Below are 12,826 nucleotides of genomic sequence, written 5' to 3' on the forward strand. Positions count from 1 at the left end.
AAATATGATTCTTAGACATATCAATTTTTCTGCTTAAATTTGCTTTTGTATTAAAAAACTAGACAACAAAAGAAAATTATTGTTCATTGCTAAGTTAAAGTAAACTATATAGAAGCAATATGATGTAGGGATATACTGCTACCTTTGCAGGCCTGGGTTCTAGGACCCCCTACCAACTATGTGTCCTTGGATAAGTCATTTGACTGTTCATTGGTCCAGTCAGTTCTCTAAGATTATAGATGGCAGAATAGTTGTGGCTCTGGGCTGGTAGAGGGTGTTTCCTTACCAAGAATTCCCTACATCAATGAAATGATAGGTCTGGACCAAAATAAATCATCGGATAAAGAGATGATACATAATGTAGAACAAGAATGAAAGAAATACAAACCCCTTGGGTACAATATGGAAAGGAACATAGGCGTTCTGGCACAGTTGTGAGCAGAAGGACTGATGTTTAGCACACTTGGACCTACCTGGTGCATGCTGTATGTGTGCTTTTGTTAGGAATCTTCTCAATGATTCTTGATTTTTATGAGTTGTATTTAGTCTGAAAAAAAAATCAGTCTTCTCTTTATACTTCTACTCAATTAAAATGAATTGAAAAACTTCCTAGGATGTATACAGAGTGCTTGGGGGGGGGGGGGTTAAAAGCAATTTTGCACACCTTAAAACATTTAGTTATTATTTAAATATAGCTTCACCACCAGATGACCTTGGATGTCCCCTAAAGGACAGCCCTGTAACTCTGTAATTGTAGAGGAGATGCCTGGATTGGTGGAGGGAGACACAGAAAAGGAGAAAATAAGGTTTAGAAGAGGCAAGGTGTTGACGGGCATTCAGGCAGGAATTAGACGAAATGTTGTCTGAGATTCTTCAAAATTCTCTAGCCAATAACTCATACTTATATAACCCTTGAATCAATCAACCGATAAGCACTGATTAATAAATTAAAAAATATTTAAAAATTTAAAAAAAGAAAAAAATAAGCATTGATTAACCCCTTTCTTGCTAAGTGCCTGGCACTGTTAGGCACTGGGGAGTCTTGCCCTCAAGGAGCTTATATTCTCTCAGGGAGACTGTTGTTCATGCTCATCAGTCAAGTCTGATTCTTCTTGACTCCATTCTGGGCTTTCTTGGCAGAGATATTAGAGTGGTTTGCCATTTTCTTCTCTGGCTCATTTTACAGATGAGGAAACTGAGACAAACAGGGTTAAGTGATTTTTTTCCAGGGTCATGTGGCCAGTAAGAATCTCAGGCTGGATTTGAACTCAGGAAGAGGAGTCTTCCTGAAGTCAGACCTGGCACTCTATCCACTGTGCCACCTGTGAATTTAAGTGCACACAAATTTAAGCATTTACACGATGCATACAAGATAAATTCTGGGGAGGAGCCAGCTAAAGGAGAGACAGAAAGAACTCCGATGAATTGGTCAGGTTAACTGAAGAGTTCCTCCCTTGCCAGGAGTGGAGCTGGGGTGGGGTGAAGATAGGAAGATACCCTGGCACGGTTCTTGCATGGCCTTATGAGTAATCACTCTTGACACTCAGGGGTGCATTTAGCACCTTCCAAACCTGATCCCTCTTCAGCAACAGTAATGCTCCAAACTCTCAGAAGGCAGGACCAGGAAGCAAGTATCAGGAGATTGGACTCACTGTTCCCCCCTGTCTGCCTCCATGGCACAACCAATCAATCAATCAATCTGAAACAATTTATTAAGTGCCTACTAGGTGCCAGGCACTGTGCTAAGTGTTAGGTGATTCAAAAAATAGGCTAATGACAGTTCCAGAAAATCAAGTTCAGAAAATGTGACCCAACTGGTGAACTCTGGGCTACTGTTGGTTTAAGATTCTTTTCTCTGATGGTTCTATACAGGTGATGAGCCCAGAGACTCAGGCATGGACAGGCAAATGCAAAAGACATACAAATAAGTACAAAGTAATTTCCTGGGGAGGAGGAGAGAGGGTATTAGCCAAGGGGAGTGCCAGTAAAGGTCTTGGGTGGACCCGGGATGGCGCCTGAGCCAAGTCTCCAAGGGAACTGGGGATGACACGGCAGAGGTGAGGAAGGATAAAGCATTCCAGGAATGGGTGCCAGTTTGGGCAGTGAGGTGTAAGATGGGAATGCTGTGTGTTGGGAAGAGCAAATGGATGAGATGAGCTGGAATATGGAATGTGGAAGGGCTGGGGAGTAATATGGAAGTCCGGAGAGGTAGATTGGAGCCAGACTACTGTCAAGGGCTGTCAATGCTTGAGAGAAGAGTTTGTATGGGTGTCCAAAGGCCCAGGCACTGCTGACATTACTTGAACCTGGGAATGATGGGGCCAGATCTTTAGGAATATCATTTGGGGGAGGAGAGATATTAAACTTAGCCGAGAAATCTAAGGTCTAGATTCTGGGAATCTGTGAAATGATTCACCCGTGCCCTTGAACTTCCTCATTTTGTTTTGGGTGTGTGGGTATGGGGGGCAGAAGTGGAGAAAAGGCCAGTCCAGGCCCTTGGAAAGGGGCCTAGAATAGTGATCTAGAGCTTTGGTTCTTACTTAGAAACTTGCAGGGAACTGAAAAGAGATGGGTTTTAATCCTCCTTGGTGGCATTAAAAGAGGAAATCTTGGAAACCAGTGCTGACTCTGGAGGCAGACAGGTTGGTCTTGGACAGGGCAGATGAAGGGTAGAAAAGGAGAAGTGTGAGTATGAGTGTGAGTGTGTGTGTGTGGGGGGGGGGTTTGGACCAGGGCACCATGATATCATGATCCAAATTTAGGAAGACAAGAGGAAAGGAGAAGCAGAGAGGTAGGGAATCTGTGGGGCCCTTTGTTTTATGTAAAAGCCATGAGACAGTGATGGGCAAATAGAATTTTTATAAATTAAAACCAGTTCCCTCATCGACTTACTTTGTTGGTCCAGAAAGAGTATAGAGATTAAACCTATGATTTCTTTGGTACAATGAATTCCTTGATGAGGCATCCCCCTCCACCAAGGTGGGTTGGTGCCTTCCCTTTACTTAGAGTCTTAAAGAACAAGAGGCAGCTAGCTGGTACAGTAGATAGAGTAATGGACCTAGAGTCAAGATGGCTCATTCTCTTGACTTCAAATATGGCCTCAGACACTTAGAAGTTGTAACACCCTGGACAAGTCACTTCACCCAGTTTCCCTTCGTTTCCTCATCTCTAAAATGGGCTAGAGAAAGAAATGGCTAACCACTCCATGACCTTTGCAAAGAAAATCCCAAGTGGGTTCACAAAGAATTGGACACAACTGAAAAAAAATGAATAAGATGAACAGTTAGGAGTTAAGTGGCTTGCCTAGGGTCATATAGTCAATAGGTGTCAAAGGAGCAACTTGACTCTGTGTCTTCCTGGCTCCATTACAAGCAAGTTTTAAGTGTGTCTTACCCCCTAATTTCTCTATCAGGAAGCAGTCTGAATCAAGAACACGTGGGTTCCAGTCTGATTTCTGACATGTTCTGGTCGTGCGAGCCTGGGCAAGTCTCTTTTACAGGGTGGAGGGGCACAAGGAGAGGACTGTGCTAGCCCATAACTCTCAAGGCCATAAATTGGCGAGCAGGTACAGCTCTACAATGATAGGCTAAGTCTCCCCTTGGTCCTAGAACAAAATAGCCTCTTATGATACTGAAAGCAAATGCCCAAACACCCAGGGGGGAGTGACTATGTCCCAGATTTGGAGTTGGAAGGGGCCTTAGAGATCATCTACTTCAACTGAACGTGCACAGTATTCTTGACCCAGCCTTTGCCAGAACACTCCCAATGATGGCCATCTTACTACCTCCTTGGGGATTCCCATCATTTAAAGAACCCCTCTGAACACTCATTTTTTAAAAAGTCGAGTTGTCCCCTAATTTTGTAACTTCATAGTTTTTGTATTTTGAGTTTTTCCCTGTATCTATGCTTTTGGAGGACATCGATCATAGGTTCAAAGTTCAAAGGGAAGAACCAGAGGGGACATGTAAGTCAATGCCCTCAATTCATAGATGAGAAAATTGAGTTTCAGAGAAGCAAAATGACTTACTCAAGACCACACAGAGAATCAGCGGTAAAGAAACTTAGGTTAGAGTCAGAAGAGACCTGGGTGACTATTTAGCTCAATCCTTTTATTTATTTTTTTTCCATGTTTCTATAGTTATTTTATTTTATTTTATTTTTTAAATTTACAAGATTCATTTATTAAACTTTCTTTTTTTATTTTTATTTGGTCATTTCCAAACACTATTCATTGGAAACAAAGATCATTTTCTTTTCTTCCCTCCCCACTCCCACCACCTCTCCCATAGCCCCCGCACGATTCCACTGGGTATCACATGTGTTCTTGATTCAAACCCATTTCCATGTTGTTGGTACTTGCACTAGAGTGTTCATTCAGAGTCTCTCCTCAGTCATATCCCCTCCACCCCTGTAGTCAAGCAGTTGCTTTTCATCGGTGTTTTTACTCCCACAGTTTATCTTCTGCTTGTGGATAGTGTTTTTTAGATCCCTGCAGATTGTTCGGGGACATTGCATTGCCACTAATGGAGAAGTCCATTACGTTCGATTGTACCACATTGTATTAGTCTCTGTGTACAATGTTCTCCTGGTTCTGCTCCTCTCGCTCTGCATCACTTCCTGGAGGTCGTTCCAGTTCACATGGAATCCCTCCACTTTATTGTTCCTTTGAGCACAATAGTATTCCATCACCAACATATACCACAACTTGCTCAGCCATTCCCCAATTGATGGGCATCCCCTCATTTTCCAATTTTTGGCCACCACAAAGAGCGCAACTATGAATATTTTTGTACAAGTCTTTTTGTCCATTATCTCTTTGGGGTACAAGCCCAGCAGTGCTATGGCTGGATCAAAGGGTAGACATTCTTTTATCGCCCTTTGGGCATAGTTCCAAATTGCCCTCCAGAATGGTTGGATCAGTTCACAACTCCACCAGCAATGAATTAATGTCCCTACTTTGCCACATCCCCTCCAGCATTCATTACTTTCCTTTGCTGTCATGTTAGCCAATCTGCTAGGTGTGAGGTGATACCTCAGAGTTGTTTTGATTTGCATCTCTCTGATTATAAGAGATGTAGAGCACTTTTTCATGTGCTTATTAATAGTTTTGATTTCTTTGGCTGAGAACTGCCTGTTCATGTCCCTTGCCCATTTATCAATTGGAGAATGGCTTGGTTTTTTGTACAATTGATTTAGTTCTTTGTAAATTTGAGTAATTAAGCCTTTGTCAGAGGTTTTTATAAAGATTGTTTCCCAATTTGTTGCTTCCCTTCTGATTTTAGTTACATTGGTTTTGTTTGTACAAAAACTTTTTAATTTGATGTATTCCAGATTATTTATTTTGCATTTTGTAACTCTTTCTAAGTCTTGCTTGGTTTTGAAGTCTTTCCCTTCCCAAAGGTCTAACATGTATACTATTCTGTGTTCACCTAATTTACTTATAGTTGCCTTCTTTAAATCCTTTTATTTTACAGATGAGAAAACTGAGGACGGGAGAGGCAACATAGCTTGTCTAACTTCATACAGGGAGCAAATAGCAGAACAGGAGATTATGGGGTCATGGATTTAAAATTGGAAGAGACCTTGAAGGCTATCTCATCCAACAGGTCCATTTTATAGCCAAGAAAACAGGGACACAGAGAAGCTGAGAGACTTAGAATCATAGGAGAACTGGAAAAGACCCTAGAGGCCACCTAATACAACTTTCTTCTTGCATATGGGGAAACTGAGGCATGGAGAGATTAAGCGATTTAGGGTTATAGATCTAGAAGGAATCTATGATGTCATTGAGTTTAACCTCTTCATTTTATGGATGAGGGAACCTACATGACTCACCTGAGGTCAAAGGTAGGATTTGAAATCAAGTACTCCAACTTGAAACTCTTTCCATTGATTTTGCTACCTCTAGGGATGGATGATGGTGGCAGGCCGACCAGGGAGTTAGAGTTCATTCCAAGTCTGGAGTCTATGAGAATAATTCCCTGAGAATGGGGCAGGACCTCAGTGAAAAGTCTTCCACCACTTCCTCTGACCTTGGTCATAGCTCATGCTTCTTGGAACCCCCCATTATGGAAGGATTGCCTAGTACCAAACTCATAAAATCTCAGCCTCTTGGAGGGGGAAAGGAGGGTAGAAATCCCTTCCCAGGGAGCCTAGCTTATAAATAAATTTGCAAGTCAATCATATTTTCTCAGCCGGGCCAGGAATCAGGATGTGGGGTGTTTATTGAAGAGGACCTCAGAGGGAAGAAAGAAGAAGGAGGTTTAGGTGGGCCTCCACAGACTTCCGTTTTCAACTCTCTGGCTTCAGACATTTGCATCCTGTGAAATTTCCTTTCCTAATCTCTATTTTCCCCTGAAATAAGCAGCTTTCCAAATGATTTCCTGCAGTTGAGGAGGAACCCTTCCTGAGGCCTTAGGGTCCTAGCCCTGAGGTCAGACAAGAAACAGACAGCCAGGGAGTCCCTTGGGTCAATCAGCTATAGCAAAAACCTGAAGTCCCAGCATTTTTCTTTTGAGGGAAGCCCCTTGGCTCTCTTCTCTGGCAGCTCTGGCAGGCACTGACTTCTCCTGAGGCCATTCTCAGTCCTTTTTTTTAAACCTGCCAGAGAGAATTGTAGTTGAGATGGCATTAGAGAAATAAGGAAAAAAGGAGCCCCCAAAATACCATAACCTAACCCCTCCATTTTACAGATGAGAAAACTGAGGCAAGAGATGATACACACCTTGTTAAAGTCAGACGTAAAACCAGAGCTGAGATTGTTGACTCCTAGATCTCAATTTCCAATAAACAACCTTTTTTCTCAGACACCTGTGCACATGACCTCTTCTGGGAGGCCTGATCTAGGTACTTAGCACCCGGTGTGGTAGGAAGGGTTCTAGTTTCAGAGCCAGAGGTACTAGATTGAAGTTCCAGGTTTGCTACTTCTCCCTTTATGAAGGGCCAGAGGGAGGTGAGTTATTCAAGATTTCTGGACTTTAGATTCATATGCAAAATGGCAGAGATGAATTAGATAATTTGAGATCCTTTCCAGCCCTAGCTCAGTTCTCCAATGATCTTGACACTCACCCAGGTCTCACATCTTCTTAGACGGGGTGCATGTTTCCAGCAGTATATAAGGGAGAAAGTAAAGGGCTGATGACCCAACCCTTACATGGGTGGCATCTTATGTTTCAAGTATGACCTTTTGTTTTGTCACTAGACTCAATTAGCCCCTTAGGGGAGGGTTTTCCTCAACCTGTGGGGGAGAGATAAAAGATCCTAAGATACCTGAGCCAAGAACCCTTAATTAAGCTAAATAAAATAAGGATCAGTGGTGTTTGTTGTCCTTCCTATTGGAAGAGGATCAAAATGACATCATGGTGATGTCTTTCGACTCACTCATAAATGGGATGGATTTAAGTTAGGTAGAATTGTCTTAAGTTTTATTGGCCTCGCTCTTCCTTCTAGACATTGAAATCCTGGGCAAGATAAAAGTCATAAAACCCTGTTTTAGTTTAGCTCTGGACCCCCATGCTGGGAATGTTCCCAGCAATTATGAAAAACTCTCCCTCTCCATCTCTCTCTCTTTCCCTCTTTTTCTGTGTCTCTTCCAGTCTTTCCCTTTCTCTATTTCTCTGTCTCTCACTCTTTCCATCTCCCTTCCTCTTTCTCTCACCCTCTCTCTCTATCCCTCTTTCTCCATCTCCTCTTTCTCTCCCTCTTTCTTTTTTCCACTCTTCCTTCCTCCTCTTCCCCCCACTTTGTACACCATCCACCCATACACCAGCATGTCAGTTGCATTTAACCCCTATGGGCACACCAATCAATATAGCAATCACAATCACATAATCAGTGAAGCCAACTTTTTTTAAAAAGCAATTGGCAAAACAGAACCCAGACTCAGTTAATAAGGACTGGAAAAGCATATTCATTTCTCGTTAGAGAGAGGACAAGCTCTAGTGAGAGGAGGCAGAGGATGGAAGTGTAGAATTCACCAGGTCCTTACAATGGGGACAGCATTCTGCAGCACTTTTATCGCTGACTGTGTGCTGAGACAAGATTTTAATCAAAATACTTGGCTTTGCTCTTTTTGGGGTGGTGAAGAATTAGGAACCGAGAGGATGTTCATCCCTTAAGGAAGGGCTGAACAAGTGGTATGATTGTGATGGAATATCATTATGCTGTAAAAATGATGAGAGGGATGGTTTGGGGAAAAAAAAAGCTGGGAAGATTTATATGAACTGATGCAAAATAGAGGGAGAAGAACCAAGAGTTCACTGTGCACATTAACAGTAATATGTTGAGATGAGCAGTGTGGTGATCAGCTGGGAAAGACTTGGCTACTCCAATCAAGACAATGATCCAAGACAATTCCAAAGGATTCAGAATGAAAAATGATCTCCACCTTCAGAGAGAAAACTGATAAACTCTGAGAGCAGATTGAAGCTGGCTTTGTTCACTTTCTTTGTTTTCTTTGTCTGCTTGTGTGTTTTCATTTTCAACATGGCTAATATGTATGATTTCACATGTATACTCAGAATCATATTGCTGGACTTCTCAAAGCTAGGGGAGGGACAGGAGTTAGGGAGAAAATTGGAACTCAAAATTTTTAAACTTGAATGTTAAAATTTTTTAATGAAATTGGGAAATATTTAACAAAATAAGTTAAAAATGAATGAGAAAAAGGTACTTAACTTCATTGGCAGCCTTTCTTTTCCTTTTCTTTGTCCATCGTCCCAAAGGATAAAGTTGCTTCTTTTTTTTTTTTTTATAACTGAGGAAACCATAGCATGGCCTGAGGAGGGTCTGCTACAAACATCACGTCTGGACCATTAGTCTGTTACTCTATGACCTTGGATAAGTCTCTTTCCTTTTTTAGTATTGTTTACACATCAAAACAGATGGGTTGGACCATATAGTCTTCAAGGTCTCTGCCACAACTATTATCTATGAGGTTGGAGGGAGGAAATAGTTGGGTGAAGAACAAAGGGAGATTCTCCAAGATATGCACAAAGGAATTTCACTAGTGATCTGGTTAGGCAGCATTGATTGGACACATTAAAGTCTGCAGAGGACCTTACAAAGTACCTTCACGCCCACACTGGGAAGTGGGTGTTGTTATTCTCACTTTACAGATGAGGAAACTGAGGTAGATAGAGATTGAGTGGCTTGGCCAGGAACACAGAGCTAGTAGTGTCTGAGGATGGATTTGAACTCTCATCTTCCAGACTCCAGATAAAACACTCTTTTCCCAAAAGCCAGAGGCACTGGGAAAAACTTGGAATCAATTAATTAATCCATCAACCAACAAGCATTTATTAAGTATCCCATGATGTGTCAGGCACTGTGTATTAACTCAGAGCCAGTTAATCCTCCTCACTGTCACACCAGAGCCTCAATATGGAAAAAGCTCATGTGTCAGCCAATAACCCAACTAGCTGCCCAAATAATAAAAATAACATTTATGTAGTGCTTACTACGTAGAAGGCACTGTTAGGTGTTTTGCGATTGTGATTTCGTTTCATCTTCACAACAACCTTGGGATGGAGGTGCTGTTATTATCCTAATTTTACAGATGATGAAATTGAGGCAACAAAGGTTAAGTGTCACATAACTACATAGACTCAAGTCAACTCAACTCAACAATCATTGATCGGAGGCTGACTATGCACCAGGCAGCAGTGAGTGATGTTATAGAGGGACACTCAGGCCAGATGTCTCGTTTGGGACTCATCCATGAAGAACCAGTTGGAATCTTGGGTTCTGATGAGCCCACAAAGAGTGAATGTAGAGGGAAGAAAGGAGAACTTAGAACAGAGCCATTGTGGAAACCCACCATGAGGAAGAAAGACAATGAAGAAAAAGTGGTCAGAGAGGTAGAATAGAAAGCCATGTTGGGGAATCTGAGATAGGAGAGTTGGAGAAGGAAATCAGCAGAGTCAGAAGCTACGGGGACATCAAGCTGGCTGAGGATAGAGAATCTCTGAAAGATCTCTGAAAGCAATGAAGAGAGGAATGTCTGGGTGATAAAGTCAGAAGCCCATCTGCAAAGGGATTGCGAGATACCCTATGGTCCCATGAGCTCTAAAATTCTATAGAGAAACTCTTTACACAAATATGTAAAAAATGCACACATTTTCCAACATTTACACAGCCTTGTAAATGGGGGCAGCTAGGTGGAACAGTGGGTAGAATTCCGGGTCTGGAGTTGGAAAGATTCATCTTCATGAGTTGAAATTTGGACTCAGACACCAGCTGTGTGACCCTGGGTAAGTCACTTAACCCTGTTTGCTTCAGATCCTCATTTGTAAAATGAACTAGAGGAGAAAACAGTAAACCACTCTAGTATCTTTGCCAAGAAAACCTCAAATGAAGTCATGAAGAGTGGGGCATGACTGAACAACAACATAGAGCTATGACGTTAGGCATTATCACTTTTGTAAAAAAAATTTTTAAACTTAAATTAATCCTGTTCAATAATAATGAAATCCAGATACTACTTCACTCAACAACTACATGGATTTTTTGCTTTGTTTTTCTTTTTGTCCAGTTCAACAATCCATTGGAGTTCTACCCTAATGCCTAATCTTACCATGAAGGTGACAGAAGGTTCTCAAAAGCTAGCCAGTGGCGCCGGTCCTCCCATGATGATAAGACTTCTAGCGTGAGCCTGTGCAGGTCTTTTGTCTAAGAAGCTTAGTTCACTATGTTGACCATAAGACAATGGATTTTTCCACCATGATCACTCGTGAATTTTTCTGCCAGCTGAATGGGTTTGAATTTGCTTTCATTTAAACTCCTCTAAATTCACTTTGGGGCAACTAAGTAGTGCAGTGGATAGAGTGGTGGACTTAAGTCAGGAAGACTCCCCTCTTTGTGAGTTCAAATCTGGCTTCAGACACTCTCTAGTTGTGTGACCCTGAGCAAGTCATTTGATTCTAACTGCCTTATCCTTAACCCTCTTCTTTCTAGGAATTGGTATTTTGGTATCAATTCTAAGGCAAGGTAAGGGTTTTTTTTTTTTTTAACCCTTACCTTCCGTCTTGGAGTCAATACTGTGTATTGGCTCCAAGGCAGAAGAATGGTAAGGGCTAGGCAATGGGGGTCAAGTGACTTGCCCAGGGTCACACAGCTGGGAAGTGTCTGAGGCCAGATTTGAACCTAGGACCTCCCGTCTCTAGGACTGGCTCTCAATCCACTGAGATACCCAGCTGCCCCAAGGTAAGGGTTTTTTAAAAAGAGAAGAAAAGAGAGGTGAATGATTTGTCCAAAGGAAAACGAGATTATCGATTTAGAGCTGGAAGAAGCCTAGAGGAGGAGATAGAGGCCTGCTATTTCTTAAAGAAAATGTTAAGAAATAACCATTTCTCCAGTTGAAAGTCCTTATCTGAATGAAGGCAGCATCATTGGCATTTAATCAAATTTCTAGCTGTCCACTAAATAATTTCACCCTCCTTTTTGTGAAAATGGAAAGAATAATATTCTCACTGATTATTTGGTTGAGCTTCCTTTCAATCCAAGGATTGATGAAATAACTTGGAAAGCAGAGATGACCATACCAGCCATGGTATGTGCCAGTACTGGCTGGTGACACCCATGATCACCCAGTGTAGCTGCTCCTGGGACCTCCTGATAAAAGCCAGTTCCATGATACTGCCAAGAGCCTGCAGCACCCACCCCCAAAGGCTCTTTCTGCCCCCTGATTCCCTATAGCTTGCTCAAATGACCCAATCCCTAATTGCTCTACCCCAATCTCCCACATTCTGTCACTGCCCTTTTTGTGGAAAATCTCTTCTTAAGGCCATCCCTATTCCCCCAGAATCCCATAAAAGTCCACTCTGAGGTCCCCTTCGTGAGCCAGTTAAGCAGTTGGCTTCCTGCTCCACATGCAAGCTCCTTTACTCAATAAAAGGGTTGTTGACTGACTCCTGATGCCCTTTTTGCCCTTATCATTTTCAAAAGCCTGCTTTCTCCTGGGAGACCATGGAAAAGGTTAACTAGAACTGGAAAGTGCCAGGACACCATAAAGTAGGCTATAAAATACCATCACTCTTGACAGATTAGTTTAGGAAATGGCTCTCGAGGATACCCTGAAGTCTATAGCCTCTTTAGAGAGAGGTTGTTATGAGCTCGAGAGTCTGCAATCTGTTTGGATTTGTTTAAGAGCGAAGATGGGGCCATAGCAGCTGGTACTGTGTGTCCTTGGGCAGAGGAAGCCTGAGTCATTCCCAAGACCCAGAGCCAGGGAGAGTGAGTGCTCTAGAACTGACCATGGGAGACATGGAGAAGGACAAGAAGATCTTCGTGCAGAAGTGTGCCCAGTGCCCCATGGTGGAGAAGGGGGTCAAGCACAAGATGGGGCCCAACCTGAGAGGCCTCTTTGACCACAAGACTGGCCAGATCCCTGGTTTCTTGTTCATGGTTGCCAACAAAAGCAAAGGTATCGTCTCAGGTGAGGACACGCTGATGGAGTACTTGGAAACCCCAAGAAGTACATCTGGAGGACAAAGGTGATCTTTGAGGGCATTGAGAAGAAGGGAGGGAGGGGAAGCTTGACAGCCTACCTGAAGAAGGTCACTAATGAGTAACTGCTGTCTGCTGCCTTATTTATTATTGGCCTGAGACTTTCTTTCCTTTTCTTTTCTTTTCTTTTCTTTTCTTTTCTTTTCTTTTCTTTTCTTTTCTTTTCCTTTCTTTTCTTTTCTTTTTTTAACAGGTCCTGTAACTGCTGGATTTGAATTGGTTTCATCTCTAGAGAGTTTTGATCACGAATGGTTGTTTTTCAATTGTGTCCAGCAGTCTTAATAAAGGAATTGTGTTGATTGGATAGGCTTGTGTTTAAGTA

The 12,826-nt window shown here is 42.3% G+C and overlaps 1 pseudogene; it reads left to right on the forward strand.

The window, feature by feature from the left end:
- The first annotated feature begins 12,252 nt into the window (after nt 1-12,252).
- On the forward strand, nt 12,253-12,569 carry LOC100017077 (cytochrome c-like; annotated as a pseudogene).
- Nucleotides 12,570-12,826: the final 257 nt, after the last annotated feature.

This window comes from Monodelphis domestica, chromosome 2 (genome assembly GCF_027887165.1).
Source record: "Monodelphis domestica isolate mMonDom1 chromosome 2, mMonDom1.pri, whole genome shotgun sequence".
NCBI lineage: Eukaryota > Metazoa > Chordata > Mammalia > Didelphimorphia > Didelphidae > Monodelphis > Monodelphis domestica.